General features: G+C 34.8%; 1 pseudogene; it reads left to right on the top strand.

The window, feature by feature from the left end:
* Positions 1-300: 300 nt before the first annotated feature.
* Positions 301-16,113, top strand: LOC113272571 (annotated as a pseudogene).
* Positions 16,114-16,363: the final 250 nt, after the last annotated feature.

The following is a 16,363-nucleotide window of genomic DNA, read 5'->3' as shown; positions in this document are numbered from 1 at the left end:
CTGAATTCTAGGGTTAGACAGTAAGTAGTTCTAGGGTTTTTTATCATTTGAAATTGATTTATAGGGTTTGATAAACTAACAGATGATTGTTTTCTTTGAATGATGGAGAAGAAAATCTATGCAGATCCGTTATAGAGTTAATGGAGGAAAGATTTAATGGAGGAGTAGAGGAATAGATAAAGAAGAACGGTAAGAAACTGGTGGGGAATAAATGTGTGGACCGTTTCTGGGAGTTAATATAATTGTACGAACAGCTGAGAGTATCAACGTCCTTCCGCACGTTAAAAATAATTTCAAATAATGCTGGATGCAACTGTAGCAGAAATTAATTATGGGCCTGAGGGTAAGAAAAAAAATCTGGGCCTGCCCCTAAATTTCCCTATTAAAAAATACCCTTTCAAACTAAAATTATACCATCTAGCTTCTGGAGGGCCAAACCTGAATTTACCCCCTAATTTACTAAAATATCCCTACTTAAATAGAAATAATCCTTACTAAAATATCCCTACTTAAATAGAAATAATCGATGAACTGAGCACTACTAAAAATTTAGAAATAATCAAAAAGCTTTTTGTTCCGAAACTTCTTCAGCTGCTACTTATTTATTCACCGATCTTGGTTTTTCATTACAAAACTTCTTTAACTTATGGATGATTTGTTGATACTGGAACTGTTTGAATATTTTTTGGTTTTTTCAATTTAATAATTAATAGTGTTAAGTGTTATGAATTCAATAATTTGATGCGTGAAACTAATGGTGTTGTGTGTTTCAGTTTTGTTGGTGTTGTTAGATTTGTGACATCAGGTCTTCAACTAGATCGAACCAATACACATTTCATTCATTTTATTTTCTTTTTTTGATGATGAATGATATATGTAACGTAAATATTAAAATTCAGTTGTAGTTGAAATTTGAAACTGGGAAATTCAGTTATTGGAATTGATTTGTTCAGTTTTGTTGGTGTAGCTAGGAGATTGATTGAGTCTGAAATTGAAGAGACACTGGAATCAAGATCTTCTTTCAAATTGAATAATATTTGGTGATTTGGTGGTGAGAACTGATTTGAATAAGAATTCGTATTGATTTGGTGCAGGTATGTAATAAAAAGTTTTGTTTGTTGGATTTAGATACACCATATTATTAACTAACTAAAGTAAATTTAGAAACTGCAGGTATATAAGTTTTTGATTACTATTATATTGTGTTGTCTAAATTTAACAAATTATATTTAACTTTGTGTTGGTTGATTGTCGATGTGGTTGGCGCAAACTGAAAACTTTGGTATACGAATTTTGATTACCATTATACTGTGTTGTTTAAAAACTCAACAAATTACGTTTTATGTTGTGTTGGTTGATTGTCGATGTGGTTGACACAAACTTAATCTTTCTTATATATTATATGAAAACTTGGTTCCTTTATTTGTAAAATACAATTGGTTTCATATTCTGATGGTTTGTTTCGTTCATTAAAGACTCCATGAAAAGCTTTGGTTCAGGAATTTTGTTTGTTCAGCATTCTCTAGATTGGTGTTAGACTTGTTTATTACTGAGTACACTGGTGTTGGTTGAGAATTAGGACATGCCTTTGTTTTATTAAAATGCAGTCATGCTATGAAGTGGTACTTTTTTTTTTGTTCACTCTATTGATCTTCTTATAAATATTCATAGCAAGATTACATAACGAAAGTGACCATTGAAAAATAAGACAAGCTACAGAAAGTCTTAATTGACCCTCGTGATCCAAGTTGGCTCCCATATATGCAGAAAACTTGTACACAGTTGATCCGAGACAACTTGAGCTAGTTGCCCCCATACATAGAGACAACTAGAGCTAGTTAGCTCTTATTTCTGTTTCTGGAAGCAACTTGTTCAAGTTGTCTCCAGACATAGTTGCAATTGGCATAAGTTATCTTCAATAGTGATGATGTCTTCCAAAAAAAGGTATGAAAAACTAATATCAACACGAAGAAAATTTTAGATTCTTTTCAGCTAGGTCTTATTGTGTATCTGTGTTGTCAGTATGAATACGCAACTTGCCGCATTGATTTATTTCATTAGTTTGTCATTCTTAATCAAAATGAATACATTGTGCAGTTTCAATTTTGCTTCAGATTATGTATGTATTCCATTGTTGTCATTCTTAATCAAACTGAATATATTTTGCTTCAGATTATGCATGTATCCCGTTGTTAATTTTGTTATAGGTTACGTCTCTAAAAATGAACTCAAATAGTATATTAATTGCTTGTTGATGTTGATCTATGGTTCAACATTTTGACATCTTGTTTAGTGTTAGGGTCATGGTTCTTGGAAGTTTGGAATTGCAACTGCATTGTGGCTTCAGATGTAGAGACAACTATATTTTCAATTGGAATCTGAACGACTCCAGTTATGGAGGAAACTTGTGCTAGTATCTCTCGTGTTTTTAAACAACTTTATAACAGTTGGTTCCAGATGTGGAAACAACTTCTGCTAGTTTCTCCCAGAATTGGAATCAACTTGATCTACTTTATCTCAATTTCCTAAGGCAACTTGTGCTAGATTTCATTACTTGAGGAAATAATTTAATACTAACTATTTCTTTTGTGTGTTTGAAACATAACAGTTGCAGCCATTAAGAAGACGTGTGTTTTTATATGAAGACAATGAGTTGTATCCGTCGAATGGAAGTGAGCCACGAAGAAGTAGTTGCTAAAGTAAACAAGAAAATGGGAGCTTCAAAATATTATCATCCAGTCAGATTCCAAAACTATGATAAATCAGTTTGCCTGCAATCAAATTCCTTGGTTCATAAAATTAAGATGGTACAATGCAGTCAAGAATTTAGTTGTTATCAAGTTCAATCACTGTTTCAGAGAGGTTAATTTCTCTGCAGATTGTGCAGCTAAGAGAGGAGCAAGAATGTTAGCAGGTGAAAGAAGTGTTTTTCTTGGCAGACCTATATGGCAGAGAAGAGTTGAAATGCTTGAGATAGTATACTACAGATTCAGCTAGTTGGGCTTCATGGGCTTGAATTTGTTAACATCTAGTGGATAGTTTTGGGATGGGTTATTTTGTAATTTTTATTTTCTTTCTTATTTTGTATCTGTAACTTTTAATTTTTTAATAAAATTTCAGTGATTCAGCAAAAAAGAAATGGTCAAGATAGAATACAACTGACGAATGGAAGTTTCATAAAGAAACATACATGAGTTTGGATGCGAGATAGATTGTAAATTTAAAGCCATAATATTGTTTGTGTTAGTTATAGTATTACTGAAATGACTTTTAGCATGAATGACTATATAATTTAGTTGTAAACATGAATGACTGAATGTTTTGATTAGATATAGTGTTGTTTTAATGTGAAGGCAGATACACTACTGTTATATGATTTATATGATTTCAGGTACAAAATAAAGTGATAGATAAAATACAAACAGGTCCTAGAAAAAAAAATTGCCGCAACTAGCACAAGTTGTCTCCAAATTTGGAAGCAACTAGCATAAGTTGTCTCAAGAAACGGAGGCAACTTGCTTTAAGTTGGTTCCAAACTGGAGGAAACTTTCTTTAAGTTGGTTCTAATAAAACAGAGCATTGAGCAAATCTTCTTACTTGGAAAAAACCAAAAACTTAAAAAGATCATAAAATGTAGCAAACTGAATAAAAAGTGTTTAGAATAACTACAACATAATAATACAAGTTCAATAAAAAGAAAAGTGATAAAAAGTCAAAACTAACACAACAAGTTCACAAAAGTAACAACTGGAAAATCAACACATAAGAATACTTTATAGGAAGTTGAACATAATCCTGAGAAGTATGGAATCCAGGCGATTCTGCCGGATATGATGGCCAATGGATGATGAAACATTGAGAATTCTCTTCAAGTTATTTGGAAACCAGCGCCAATTATCACCATCTTTACCAGGAACAACTCCAAAGGTACCTATAAAGTCTCTACAAAGAAAAAGAAATAAGAAAAACTTAAAATAAGTACAAAATGAGTGACTGAAAGAATGTTCCGAGCGGAAGAAACTACTAAAAGCCAACTCTAGATATATAAGAAACTACCACAAATTGAGTACATAAGTGGAAGCAACTTGCTCAAGTTATTCCCAAAGATGGAAGCCACCTGATCAAGTTGTCTCCAAAAACTGAAGCCTAAAAAATATAACCTACAACAACATCATTAACACAGAACAACATACATGTGATGTTCCACAGTTAGAGTAAATAAGTTGTAATGCATACCTAGGTCACCATAATAGGAAGTCAAAAGCAAAATAAAAAAACACATCAAAACGCAAGAAAAATGTATACCTAGGTCACCATCTTTTCCACACCAACCATAAAATCACTCTTGAACTACACTGTTAGAAAGGTAGCATCAATGGCTATCATATGAAGTACGATAATAGGAATCCAGGAAGCTAGTGATATCTCAAAGTAGAGACAACTTTCTCAGGTTCTCAAAATCAGAAGCCAAAAGCGCATGTTCCATTCAGAAACATCAACATAAATTAGGCAACTTTCTCAGGTTCTCAAAATTAGGAAACTAACCTACATCGTCTCAGCAAAATCTAATAAGAATAAGTTGCCAGCAAAAACGAAGCCAACCAGACCAAGGTATCTCCAAAGTTGGAACCAACTATATCAAGTTGTCTCCAACTGTGAAGGCAACTGGTCCAAGTTGTCTCCAAAAATAAAAAATATACACAAATGAGTGAACCTAGTGTGAGTCTAACACACATCTTCTGACATGAAGTCAGTCGCGCTACCATTGCACCACAGATTCATCGCAACTACTCTAATGTATATATGTAAAGACAATTTCATATACTTCTCAGAAAAATAGAGCCAACTAGCTCAAATTGCCCGCGAATTTGGAATCAACTAGCTCAAGCTGCCTCCAAATATGGAATCAACTAGCTCAAGTTACCTCCAAATGTGGAAGCAACTAGCTTAAATTGCATCCAATCTGGAAGTAACTAGCTCAAATTTCCTTCAAAAGTGAAAGCAAGTTTCCTGGCATGATGCTAGTGTACATAGAAGTTAAAAAAAAAATTGGTATTAATAAAATGTACATGGGAATATCTTAGTTGAAACAAGGAGCGGATCAGAGTTTGAAGAACCAACATCTATTTTACTTGTTGTATCTTCTATTTGCTTGACCAAAGTTGTGCCTTCGGCAGTAACATGCTGCATCACAATAACATCCACACCGATGATATGTATAAGGCACACTTTATCATGTAAATAATAATGTTAAAAGTTTCACTGATGCCTCCTCTATGAAAGAGAAAAACAAGTACACTTACCCTCTATGTTACATTACTTTTTTATTTAAAACCAGTAACTCAATCTCTATACCCCAGAGGCCTCCTCCATTCTCTTTCTCTCCTACAACAAACTACCAATATTTGTTGGAAATCTACTAAGAAAGATAAGCGAAAATGCTTTATAGCCCCGTTTCTGTACCTCAAAATTTTGACACCACTATGTATCAAATTTTGATTGGTTCATTCCATAAAGCAGGACCCCCTGTTTTTCCTGGTGGAATTGGGAGAGATGGAATCAATGATGGATTGCACTGCCACCTAGTGGTGTGGAAAAGAGGGGTATGAATCCGGGTCTCTGTAGCATATTTGTCAAGTGATAGTGAAGGTAAACAACAAGAATAGTTTTCGATCTTGCTATGTCATTTAATGGGTTTTACACAAACTAAGGCCTGTATATGTCAGCTAACTATCCCATCCAAAAGCCTACTCAAACACGTTACTTTACTTGTAATCCAATATTGCCAACAAAAAATTTCATTAATTAATGCAACCATAGTTTATGACAGTCCAAGTACACAAAGTGGATCATAATAATTTAAGTATGCATGGAGTTCCTAACATAAAACTACCATCCACAACAACACAACTAACTGCTTGCAGGAGAATATATGAACGTCTTACCTTGATTGCTCAAGTGTATCAAGCACAGCTCAAAGTTGTGACAACTCCAATACAATTTCGACTTAATACAACACTTGAAATTCAAGTTACTATACAAGCATAAATCACAATGTAATATGAGATTTTTGGACCACAGAAATCAACACAGCAAGACGAGACCCAATATTATGTATCATTTAGATCCTGCTAACAATTCCCTCAACAAAAATCAATAGATATTTACCACCAATAATTCCCGAGAAACGCGCAGGAGATTTTTCAAATAAGACATACCATCGTGCTTGCAGCCTGCAATAGTTAATCTGGTCACCAAAAGTTAAGTACTTAGCTACTTTAACATACATTGCAAGAATTATCTTAAAATCATGGATTCATTTTGATTTATCAAGGCTTCCTTAATAATCCAAAAATGAAGTTCAAATTAACCAAATGATAACTTCACGTGAAACAGACAAAACAGTACAAGGTTTCAATAACTATTCTATCCACTCATAAGCCATTGTCACGAGTAGTTCTAAGTCCATTTACCATTTAATTAACTAAATACGTGACAAAGAATGTACACACGGATACCATTATTAGAGCAAGTCTTATGGTGGAATCCAAACTATTCCAAACTTAGAGAAAATGTGGAATGTCAAGTCTAATAGCTTCCAAATAAGCATGTTTCTTAATTTTTCCACGACATGTTCCATGATACCGTGGAAGGTATGTTGGAATCCAAATGAACGCTAAATGATAAATAGCGCTCAACGCTATTGTAAATAGCGTTCTGTGACGTCACCTAAACAACCACAGGGTCCACGTCCTGTAAAATTAGTTAAAGCAGGAGAAGTTGTGTTGTTTACGGAAATATTACACAATTATATAAATATACGGGTGGCGCCTTCCTATTAGTTAAGAGCATCCACAGTGGACGAGTATAACCAAAAATTTGGGATGAGATCGTGACGCAGTGGGACGGAGTAAAGATCAAATCCCAGCCAAAGATCAAATTCCAGACCATATTTGGTCGCGACCAAATACCAAATCCTAATATAGTCGGGCGTAAATTTAAAGTACGCTTGTTGCTGGGCGTAAATTTAAAGTACGCTTGTTAACGGGCGGAGATTTAAATTACGCCCGATGAAAATTCAAATTAAAAAAAAAAAAAAAAAATGAGGCGTAAACTTAAAGTACGCCTGTTGACAGGCGTAAACTTAAAGTCCGCCTGGTGATTGATTGGGCGGACATTTGAGATACGCCCGATGAAATTTTTTTGGGGCGGATCTTTAAATTACGCGCGACCAAATTTTAATCACCACCGTTACGTGACAACACGGACTAAACCCAAAATTTGATCTTTTTTTTGATCTTTGATCTTTGGTTTTGATCGCACCACTGCAGTTGCTCTAAGGGCAGTGACTATACTAAATTAACAGGATAAAACAAGAAATGTAAGTTTCAACCACGTGAATGGTCTGTAGCCCGGCTTTTTGTATTAATAAAAAAAATGAAAAAAGTTTGATTAGGGCTGCACAAAAACGACTCAACCCACCAACCCAACCCACACCAACCTGAAATTATCCGCACCCGACCCAACCCACTTAGGAGCGGGTGGATTATGGGTCACAACATCAAAACCCATCGTATGGCGGGTTGACTGTGGGTGACAACTTCCCTTACCCGACCCAACCCACCCACCCACCTAAATATTTCTAAATTAATGCTAACCCTTAGATTACCAATCCTTGATGAACCACATCCATTGAAGTGATAATATACAATGCCTAAACCTAATCATCGGTAGCTTCTCTTCACTGAAGAGTCTTCAATCAGTTCCCTTCAACGGCAGTCTCAGAGGCTCAGTTTATTTTTTCATTTTCTCTTAGCTTTGTAAATCAAATCACAGCATCACCAGCAGCAATCAATCAACATCGTCACCAGTAAACCAACAACCAAATGTGAGACTAGGAATCATTGTAATTTGTAAATACTAATTAGGGTTTTGTTTCCTAAGATTGATTTTGGGTTGGCTTATTTCAATTGGGTTCTTAATGTAATGTTCATTGTATTTTATGGTGGGTAACCCGCCACCCACCCGATCCAACCCACCGTAATGTGGGTTGGGTGAAAATCGACCCATTGTAATGTTGGGTTGGTTGCGGGTGACAACTTCTGTTACCCACCATCAGTGGGTTGGGTGACGGATGAGGCCAAACCCGACCCAACCCGACCCATGCGCAGCCCTAAGTTTGACCGCCAGTTTAAATAACGCTGAGCGTTATTTCTTTTCTCACTTTGGAGTTCTTCCATTACTAGAGTTGTACTTCCATGTTCTATTCCAAATGATGAGGTGGTATGGAATTTGGAAGATGGAATTCTTTCACCATAAGACTTGTTATTAGACTGAAAAGATATTGTAGCAGACCATGGTACCACCCAAACGAGTAAAAAATTGTCTAACTTTTACATATAACTTCTGGGACTTTCATCAAACAAGTCATGGGAGTCTTGTTGTCAGTAGAGAGGCATCCCTTTTGGTGTTATACATTTCCCCCTTCCCTTCAACCTGGGCCCTCGAACCTAAAAATTTCCACCATACACAATATCTATACTAGATGACTGCTTCAGCAGTGCTTGGACGACCAATGTAGGGGGCTTGTTTTCATGACGCAATTTGTAACAGTTTTTGCAATAATATCTATAACTGTGAATTTATAACATTTACAAAGCGTTATAATAGTGTAAAACTTATTTTGTAACATTTCTGTAACGGTTTCAGATCTGATGGCTGAATTTTGTTGGCAATCAACGATCAAGATTAAAATTAAAAGTTTAGGTGAAGGTTATTTGACTATTTTCATGCCGTATTAGTTGTCAATCGGGTCGACTTCCATTCATTTTCATCGCTCCTAACCGTAGTATTGCTGACTCAATTTTGAGAGAAAACGACCAATACCCATTCAATTGAATCGATTAAAAACGGGAAAAAAAACGTTATAAGCAATGCATTTTTAGGCCCCATAGTGACATTATAGAAGGGACTCCCTTCGGTCGTCCCGATCACTCAAATTCCATAATCGATTTCTGAAAGAACAAAATTAATTTATGTACTAATCATAATCGATTTTTCAATCAAAACTCATCACCAATTTCTACAAAATCAAAAGTATATACTGATGTTGAGGTAGGAGTAGATAACGAACCATAACTTTCTGAAATTTGTTCATCTTTCAAGATCGACCCTTGTTTATATAATTCTGCTGCTTCTTCTAGTGATTTCAAAATTCATCGAAAAACTAGTTGATGATTGCACTCGAAACATTCAATCTCTCTCTCGAATATCACTAGAAGAAAAAAGAAACAAAAATTTGTGGAGATGGAGAAGATGGTGGTGGAGATGGAGATGATGGTGGCGGAGTATTGTTTGATTGATTTTGGTGGCGGTGTTGCTGGCAGTGGCGAAGATGGTGGAAGTGGTGGCTGAAACACAAGAATGAGAAAAAAAGTTTTGAGATCTGAAAATACAAAACGAAAAAAACTTAATCTTGTTTAATGGGTAAAACTGGAATAAAATATTTTTGTGTTTCCTTCCGGAAGGTGAGGGGTATATACCTAATGGATAAGGGTATTTGTGCATGACTCATGGATAATAGGGGTGTTTATAACATTCCCATAAACTAGAATGTCTTGGTGTTTATCGTAGGCGGGGGCTCGACCTTCATGTAGCTCGACACAAACGCAGAAAATAGATTACCTGAACAAATAATAGACTTGGCTATGGTGCTTTTTTCGATAATAATCGTATTTGATGATAAGTTGTCTGACTAAATTTTAAAATATTACATCAGGGAGGTTGAATGAATCATATTTAAATGCGATCTTATAGTACAAATACACGAATCAAATAAGGAAAAGAAAAAGTAATAAAAATCAAAACTAAATGAACTTACATCAGCGGAGGTTGAATGAATCATATTTAAATGTGATCTTATTACAAATCGACGAATCAAATAAAAAAAGGTAATAAAAACCAAAAACAAATGAACTTTTTTTTTTTCGATCGATCAGTAGTGAAAATTGAACCCGCAACCCCGCAGCCAAACAAACTTATTTTAGCTGTGTACCACATATTCTAAAATATCTACAGTTTTAATGAATCAAACTCCAATAAAACCCTTGTATACGGAAGAGTTTTATATCCAAAACCATAAATGAAAGCTCTCAGACCCATTATTCTCCAGTTGCACCATGTTGTGACCCTTACCTATTGAATGGTTTCCACCATATTTCTTGAAAGTGATAAATTTTTCCGACCCTCGAATCATCTGCTCATTAGCCATAATCATCAAAACCTCCAGTCTATCAAGGTGGATTCATGTCACCTCGAATCTTCTTCTCACTATGAATGCAATGCAGTATGTTTTGTGTTTTTCTAGGGGGGGCATCATGATCAAATTTGACTGATGCAACAACATGCAGATCGAACCCCCTGAACTTTGGTTGGAGAAATTAAGGTTGGATTCCATATGAATAATTGAAATTAGTTCCCCAAGTGAATCAACATATACATCAATGAATTAACTTCTTAAGTTTACTGCCACTTTGACATTGAAAGTGTACAGTGTTGCGTACTTAAGATGAAACTCGAAAATAGGGTGTCCCAGCCGGTTGTAAGAAGTACCTTCATAGCGGCGCGAATTTAGTTGAACCTGCGTAAAATAAGTTGAAACAATTCAGAGCCCTAGCAAGGGGATGAGTGCGTTGTTGGATGACGATAATCAATTAATCACCAATGGCTTTCTACACCATCCCATGTAAAATTACAGATAACTACAAAATGTTAGTTTTCAAATACAAAAAACTCCATAATCTAGAATGACACCTACAGATATGTCTCCATTTTCTGTTTTTCCCCAATCGAACCTTCCATCAAAATTTTCTTTGCAAACAAAAAATTCACAACTCTGTGGCTTCCAGAATAAAAATTCTTATATCCCGTAATCTATTAACGATGAATAAGAGACCGCTAAAAGAGAAGTTCTCTACACATACCAGTCGTAGTGCAGCATTTCTTCCAAACATATCCCCAATATGTGCTTAATTACGAAGGGCAGCAGGGAGAACCTTCCAGAATTCATCGACAAATTTTGGACCTTCCTCCTACTATGCTGCAACATATAAATCATGTAATACTCATCCAGAAATAGGCTGAACCCAGATTTCCACCGTAGTGCATTAACAATTGTTTAATCAAAAATGTTTCATTTCACTACCAAGGTAACACATTATGTGACATGGCAAACAAAAATAAACCACATAAAAAAATATAGCAAGTACTGAGTGCCATGGAACATGACCATTGATAAGCAGGGGATGCAAAACCACTGCCTAAAAGCAAGAACCCACGTTCTATTATGTATGAAACATCTAAGAGTCTCCAAAAATGGACTAATAACCAAATAAAATTTAAGGAGCAGTACCATTTGCATTTCATAAATTTCTAAAAAGGACACTCTCAGTACTTAGCTATGATATATTCCCTTCGTCCCTAATTAGATGAGCTATTTGGTTTTTAATTTTATCCAATAATAGATGAGTTATTTCACTAATTAAGGAGGTATTTCTAAAACTATCCTTTTAATTGATTATTGTTACTATATGAAATATGTATAATTTGATAGTCATGTTTATATTCGTTGCGTACGTGTTTTAAAATGCTTTTTAACGGTATAAAGTTTATAAAAAATCATGGTATAATTTAAGAAATAAATCGTTTCTAAATTTTACTAATTATTGTCCATAAGGATATAATTGTAAAAAATACTTAAATATAATCCGCTTTCCTCCTTGCCTTAAAATTTGTGCAAATTATAAATAGCTCATCTAATTAGGGACGGAGGGAGTATATTGTTAAGTCTCGCCAACTTTTCCACCAAACTTAGTCCATTTAAAGTACAACTTATTGTTTCTACTATAAGATTACACCTACCTAGAGAAACACAAAACCTGTAAAAGTCATGAGTTGGAATTATAAAAGTCGAAATGGATTCGCTACTTCATGGAATCACGTAGACTGCCATATGAAAATAGAATAAACACGGTATAAGAATCAGGTCTAGTAACTAAACCACGCAAAAGAGCAAACCAATAAAATCTAGATTAAAGATATAAAAACAAACTGTAGTAATTTGAATCTGATCAACTGCAGGTATACGCGAATACATCTCCATATCCTACATGTTTTATACATGGAAAAATACGCAAAACACATTATGGCATTCTGAAACATTTACATTCAAAGTTGCAAAATAAAATAAAATACAAGTAGTTCTTCGCAACAGTATTCTAAATTATGTATTAGTATCTGTATTGATCTTAGTAAGGCCAACGATAATTTGTACATGCTAAAGCTAAACCATACTTGGCCTCATCCCTCATCAGCAGATGCCAAAATCCCAGCAAGACATATAATCCATGGAAGCCAGATGCTTTTAAGAGATCCATGTGGATATTTCTTATGGAAAATAAATGACATCACTGGAGTCTGCCGACTCAACTACAATTTCAGTAAACAATTGTCACCCTTAAATAAATTCAAAGAGAAATATGGTTAAAGATCTGTAGATCACAACATTCCATAATCAGTGGATTTCCATTGTTCCTTTACACGATGCATCATTATAAATCCATACTGTTTATCACAGAGAATTACATACTCAAAATAAAATAAATTGGTAAACTCTATTAGTCGGGAAAATACTAATCCCAGCTATACAATATCATATTTTCCTTTTATGATTGAACAACCAAGAAATGAGAAACCCATTATCAATAAACAACCCGGGGAATGAAGAAATCTCTAATAGCGAGGTAGTGCAAAAATTAAAGAACAATCATGGATTAGCATATGCCAAAGACGATGCTTGTTGAACGTGAACTATGAATAGAATAATGCGAAAGTATTTATACAGTCACCACCTTTGCAGAGAGCTTTTAACTTGAACGATTTATAGCTTGGACATAATTCAGTATCTAAGACTGTTACTATCAAGTCAATCACAGAATTTTCATGTGCATTACCGCTGAAGTATTCATCAAATTTTGTTTGATTCCCTTGCTAAAGTCTAGTTAGTGACCTGATGTTGGAAAATTAAATCCAATTTCGTATATTTGAATGGAAAATTCATTTAGCTAGTGTCGTGTGGATTTGGGTGTTGTATTAGATGTTATGGAATTAATCTTAGTTCAATTTATTAGTTAAGTTAAGTCAGTTTCAAGTTTGAAACTAACAGAGACCTAAAACTAGATACGGGAAGGGATACAGCCCTTGGGAATTCAAATTGGAATTCAAAAGTCACATCCCTTGACAAATCCTTGAAGTATCATGATTCTTCATTGAAGAGGTGTTTGAAGCACCATGATTCTTCATTAAAGAGGTACTAGTAATTTTTATAAATACCCTGCACATACTTAGAAAAGATCACTAATAAGAAACCTAAACATCATTCTACTGCATTCTAGAATCATCAATTAAGTTTGTGTCAAAAAGAGAGTGTTAGAACAGTGCTCGGTCGAACTCACAAGCGTTGCTATCTCAGGCTTGTTTGTCAATAGTGATCAAAACTATAATTCTTATTTCTAGTATACTTATAGTGATGTCTCGGACTAGGATAGATTTTGCAGTTGAGCTTTAGACTTCACGGCGTTCATCAATTGAAGACGAAGAACTACTAAGGAGAGCTTGTGGAACTTCATCAACAAAAGGTATGTGGAGACTGAAACTCATATATCACTCAAAAAGTCTATTTCTACTCTATCTCCTTCTTGAGACAAAAGTCATATTACTATATAGCATTCGATTATACACACTTGATATTTCGAGCTGAGTTTAACTCGCTTAACATAAAAAAACCTCAATTCATTGATTGAGTACTAATCTAGTTTAACGAAATACAAATTATGTTTTATCGATGAACCAACATAAAAAAACTAACATACCTAAGTCTCCATATTTCTATAATTTTTTTTATCTCTCTTGATATTATTTTCTGGCTCCCCCATTGACCAATAGACATGCAAAATTTACACTCTTTAAAAGAGTATGCATGATAGTGGATCATAATATTTTTCTCTCTTTGAATTTTCTCAGTGATGTGATTGGATATATTAATTTGGTTGGTTAATTATACTTTTTCATATGATCATCTAATTTACGTACAGGGAGACAATCGAATCCTACTCATCAGAAATGAAAAAGTTGTCCATGGTTCTCTTTGAGAAGATGGAAAAAGCTCTATAAGTACAAGCATCCGAGATTAAGGGTATGTCAGAGGTGTTTAAAGATGGGACACAAGCAATGAGGATGAACTATTATCCCCCTTGTCCTCAACCAAACCTCTCCATCGGTCTTACGTCGCACTCGGATTTTCGCAGTTTGACAATCCTCCTTCAAATCAACGAAGTGGAAGGATTATAGATAAAGAAAGAAGGGACGTGGATTTCAGTCAAACCTCTACCTAATGCGTTCGTAGTGAATGTTGGAGACGTTTTGGAGGTATTTATTTAAGCTAGGGTAACTACTGGTCCTTGTTTTGAGCACTGGTTTTGGAAAAAAAAATATTATTTTTACTTTTACAGATAATGACTAATGAAATTTACCATAACTTCGATCATCGGGCAGTAGTAAACTCAACAAATAAGAGGCTCTCAATCGCAACATTTCATGACCCTGTCTAGTCGGTAATAGGCCCATTATCAAGCTTGATTACTCCAGAGACACCTGCTTTGTTCAAAAGTGGATCTACGTATGGGGATCTTGTGGAGTAATGTTACTCAAGGAAGCTCGATGGAAAATCATTTTTACTCCATGAGGATGTGAAAACTCAATAACACAATAATACTACGTGATTGCATGTCAGATTCAACTGTCTTTTTGCCGTTTTTGGTGCTCGAGTCCTTAATTGTTTTCATCATTGCTTTTGATTATAATTAATAAGACTTTTCTCAAAAACTCTTATTTAATGTACCTTTACTTACAGAAAATAAAACATATTGAGGCACAAACGAGAAACAATAATTATTATAAACAGAGTGCTTGAGAAGTGTAATTTCTCGAGAGTGCGTTGTGTTTGTGTTTTGTTATTTGTTCAAGTGTGTACTGATCTTAGTTTTGGTCTTTCTCTCCTATTGTTACTAATTTTTCCCACGAGGTTCTTTCTTTTCTCTCATGATCTAATCGTATATGGTGCACCAACCAGTTATCTATACTTTAGAACATTTATAAAAACAAACTGAAACACATATACACAACCCGGAATCACAGATTAAATGTCTCACCTTGAGTAAGATAGATTGAGCACTTGGAGCACTTGTACAGAATTGGTAAGATACTTGGTACACCTGAATATATTAGAACAAGAAACTTGTAATGGCGGAGTTGAGAAGGTTTACTCGCTTAAAATAGTCGGTACTCTACTTTTAAGAGACGCGAAGAAGTATGGTGCCGATGATACTAGGCATGACTCAAAAAGATTTCATGATTGCATCGCAGGATATCAAATAAGGTTTAGAAAATGGAAATACGAAAGCATTTGAGAAAGGAATGGGAATGGATATATGGAAGTATTTAAATTAAAAGCTAAAAATCTTTTGGATTCTCTTGTTGATATTGGTGGAGGAAATGGAACAACAACTATAGCAATCTACAAAGATTTTCCACATATAAAATGTACACTTTATGATCTTCCTCATGTTGCTGCTAACTCTCATGATCACCCTAACATCGAAAAAGTTCCCGGTGATATGTTTAAGTATGTTCCCAGTGCTCAATCTATCTTACTCAAGGTGAAACATTTAACCTAGTACTCTTCTAAAGATAACCCTTTTTTTTCCTTTTAAAGATGACCCTTCATCTTGCATGACTGGAATGATGAACAATGTGTTCAACGAAGCAATTCCTAAAGAGACGAGTAAAGTAATCATAGTGGATGTATTACTTTTAGAAGAATCTGAAGATGAACTTACAAAGTCAAGATTGATTCTAGATATGAATATGATGGTGAATACTGGTGGTAGGGAGAGAACTGCAAATTATTGGGAAGTTTTGTTCAGAAGTGCAGGGTTTCGGTCTCATAAGATCAGACCGATTCGCGCTATTCAGTATGTCACTGAAGCCCTCCCATAGTAAAATTAATTAAGCTCTATAAAAGAGTACTACTTCTTCTTTCTCTAGGAAGCATGTATATATAATGCGATTCACGTGTCAACAATAAGTCACCTTCACTTGAGGAGATGGTTCCGGTGTTTTGTATTCTGAACTGTATGAAAAGAGGAGGGTACCCAAATATACCTCAATCTAAAAAAATTCCATCTATAAGTCCTTTCTCCGTAAGTGATTGTATATGGACTGAGTCGAGACAATACAACTAATCGGT

Source organism: Papaver somniferum, chromosome 4 (assembly GCF_003573695.1).
Source record: "Papaver somniferum cultivar HN1 chromosome 4, ASM357369v1, whole genome shotgun sequence".
Taxonomy (NCBI): domain Eukaryota; kingdom Viridiplantae; phylum Streptophyta; class Magnoliopsida; order Ranunculales; family Papaveraceae; genus Papaver; species Papaver somniferum.
The sequence above is the reverse complement of the archived record's forward strand: the minus strand, read 5'-3'. Positions and strand labels throughout refer to the sequence as shown.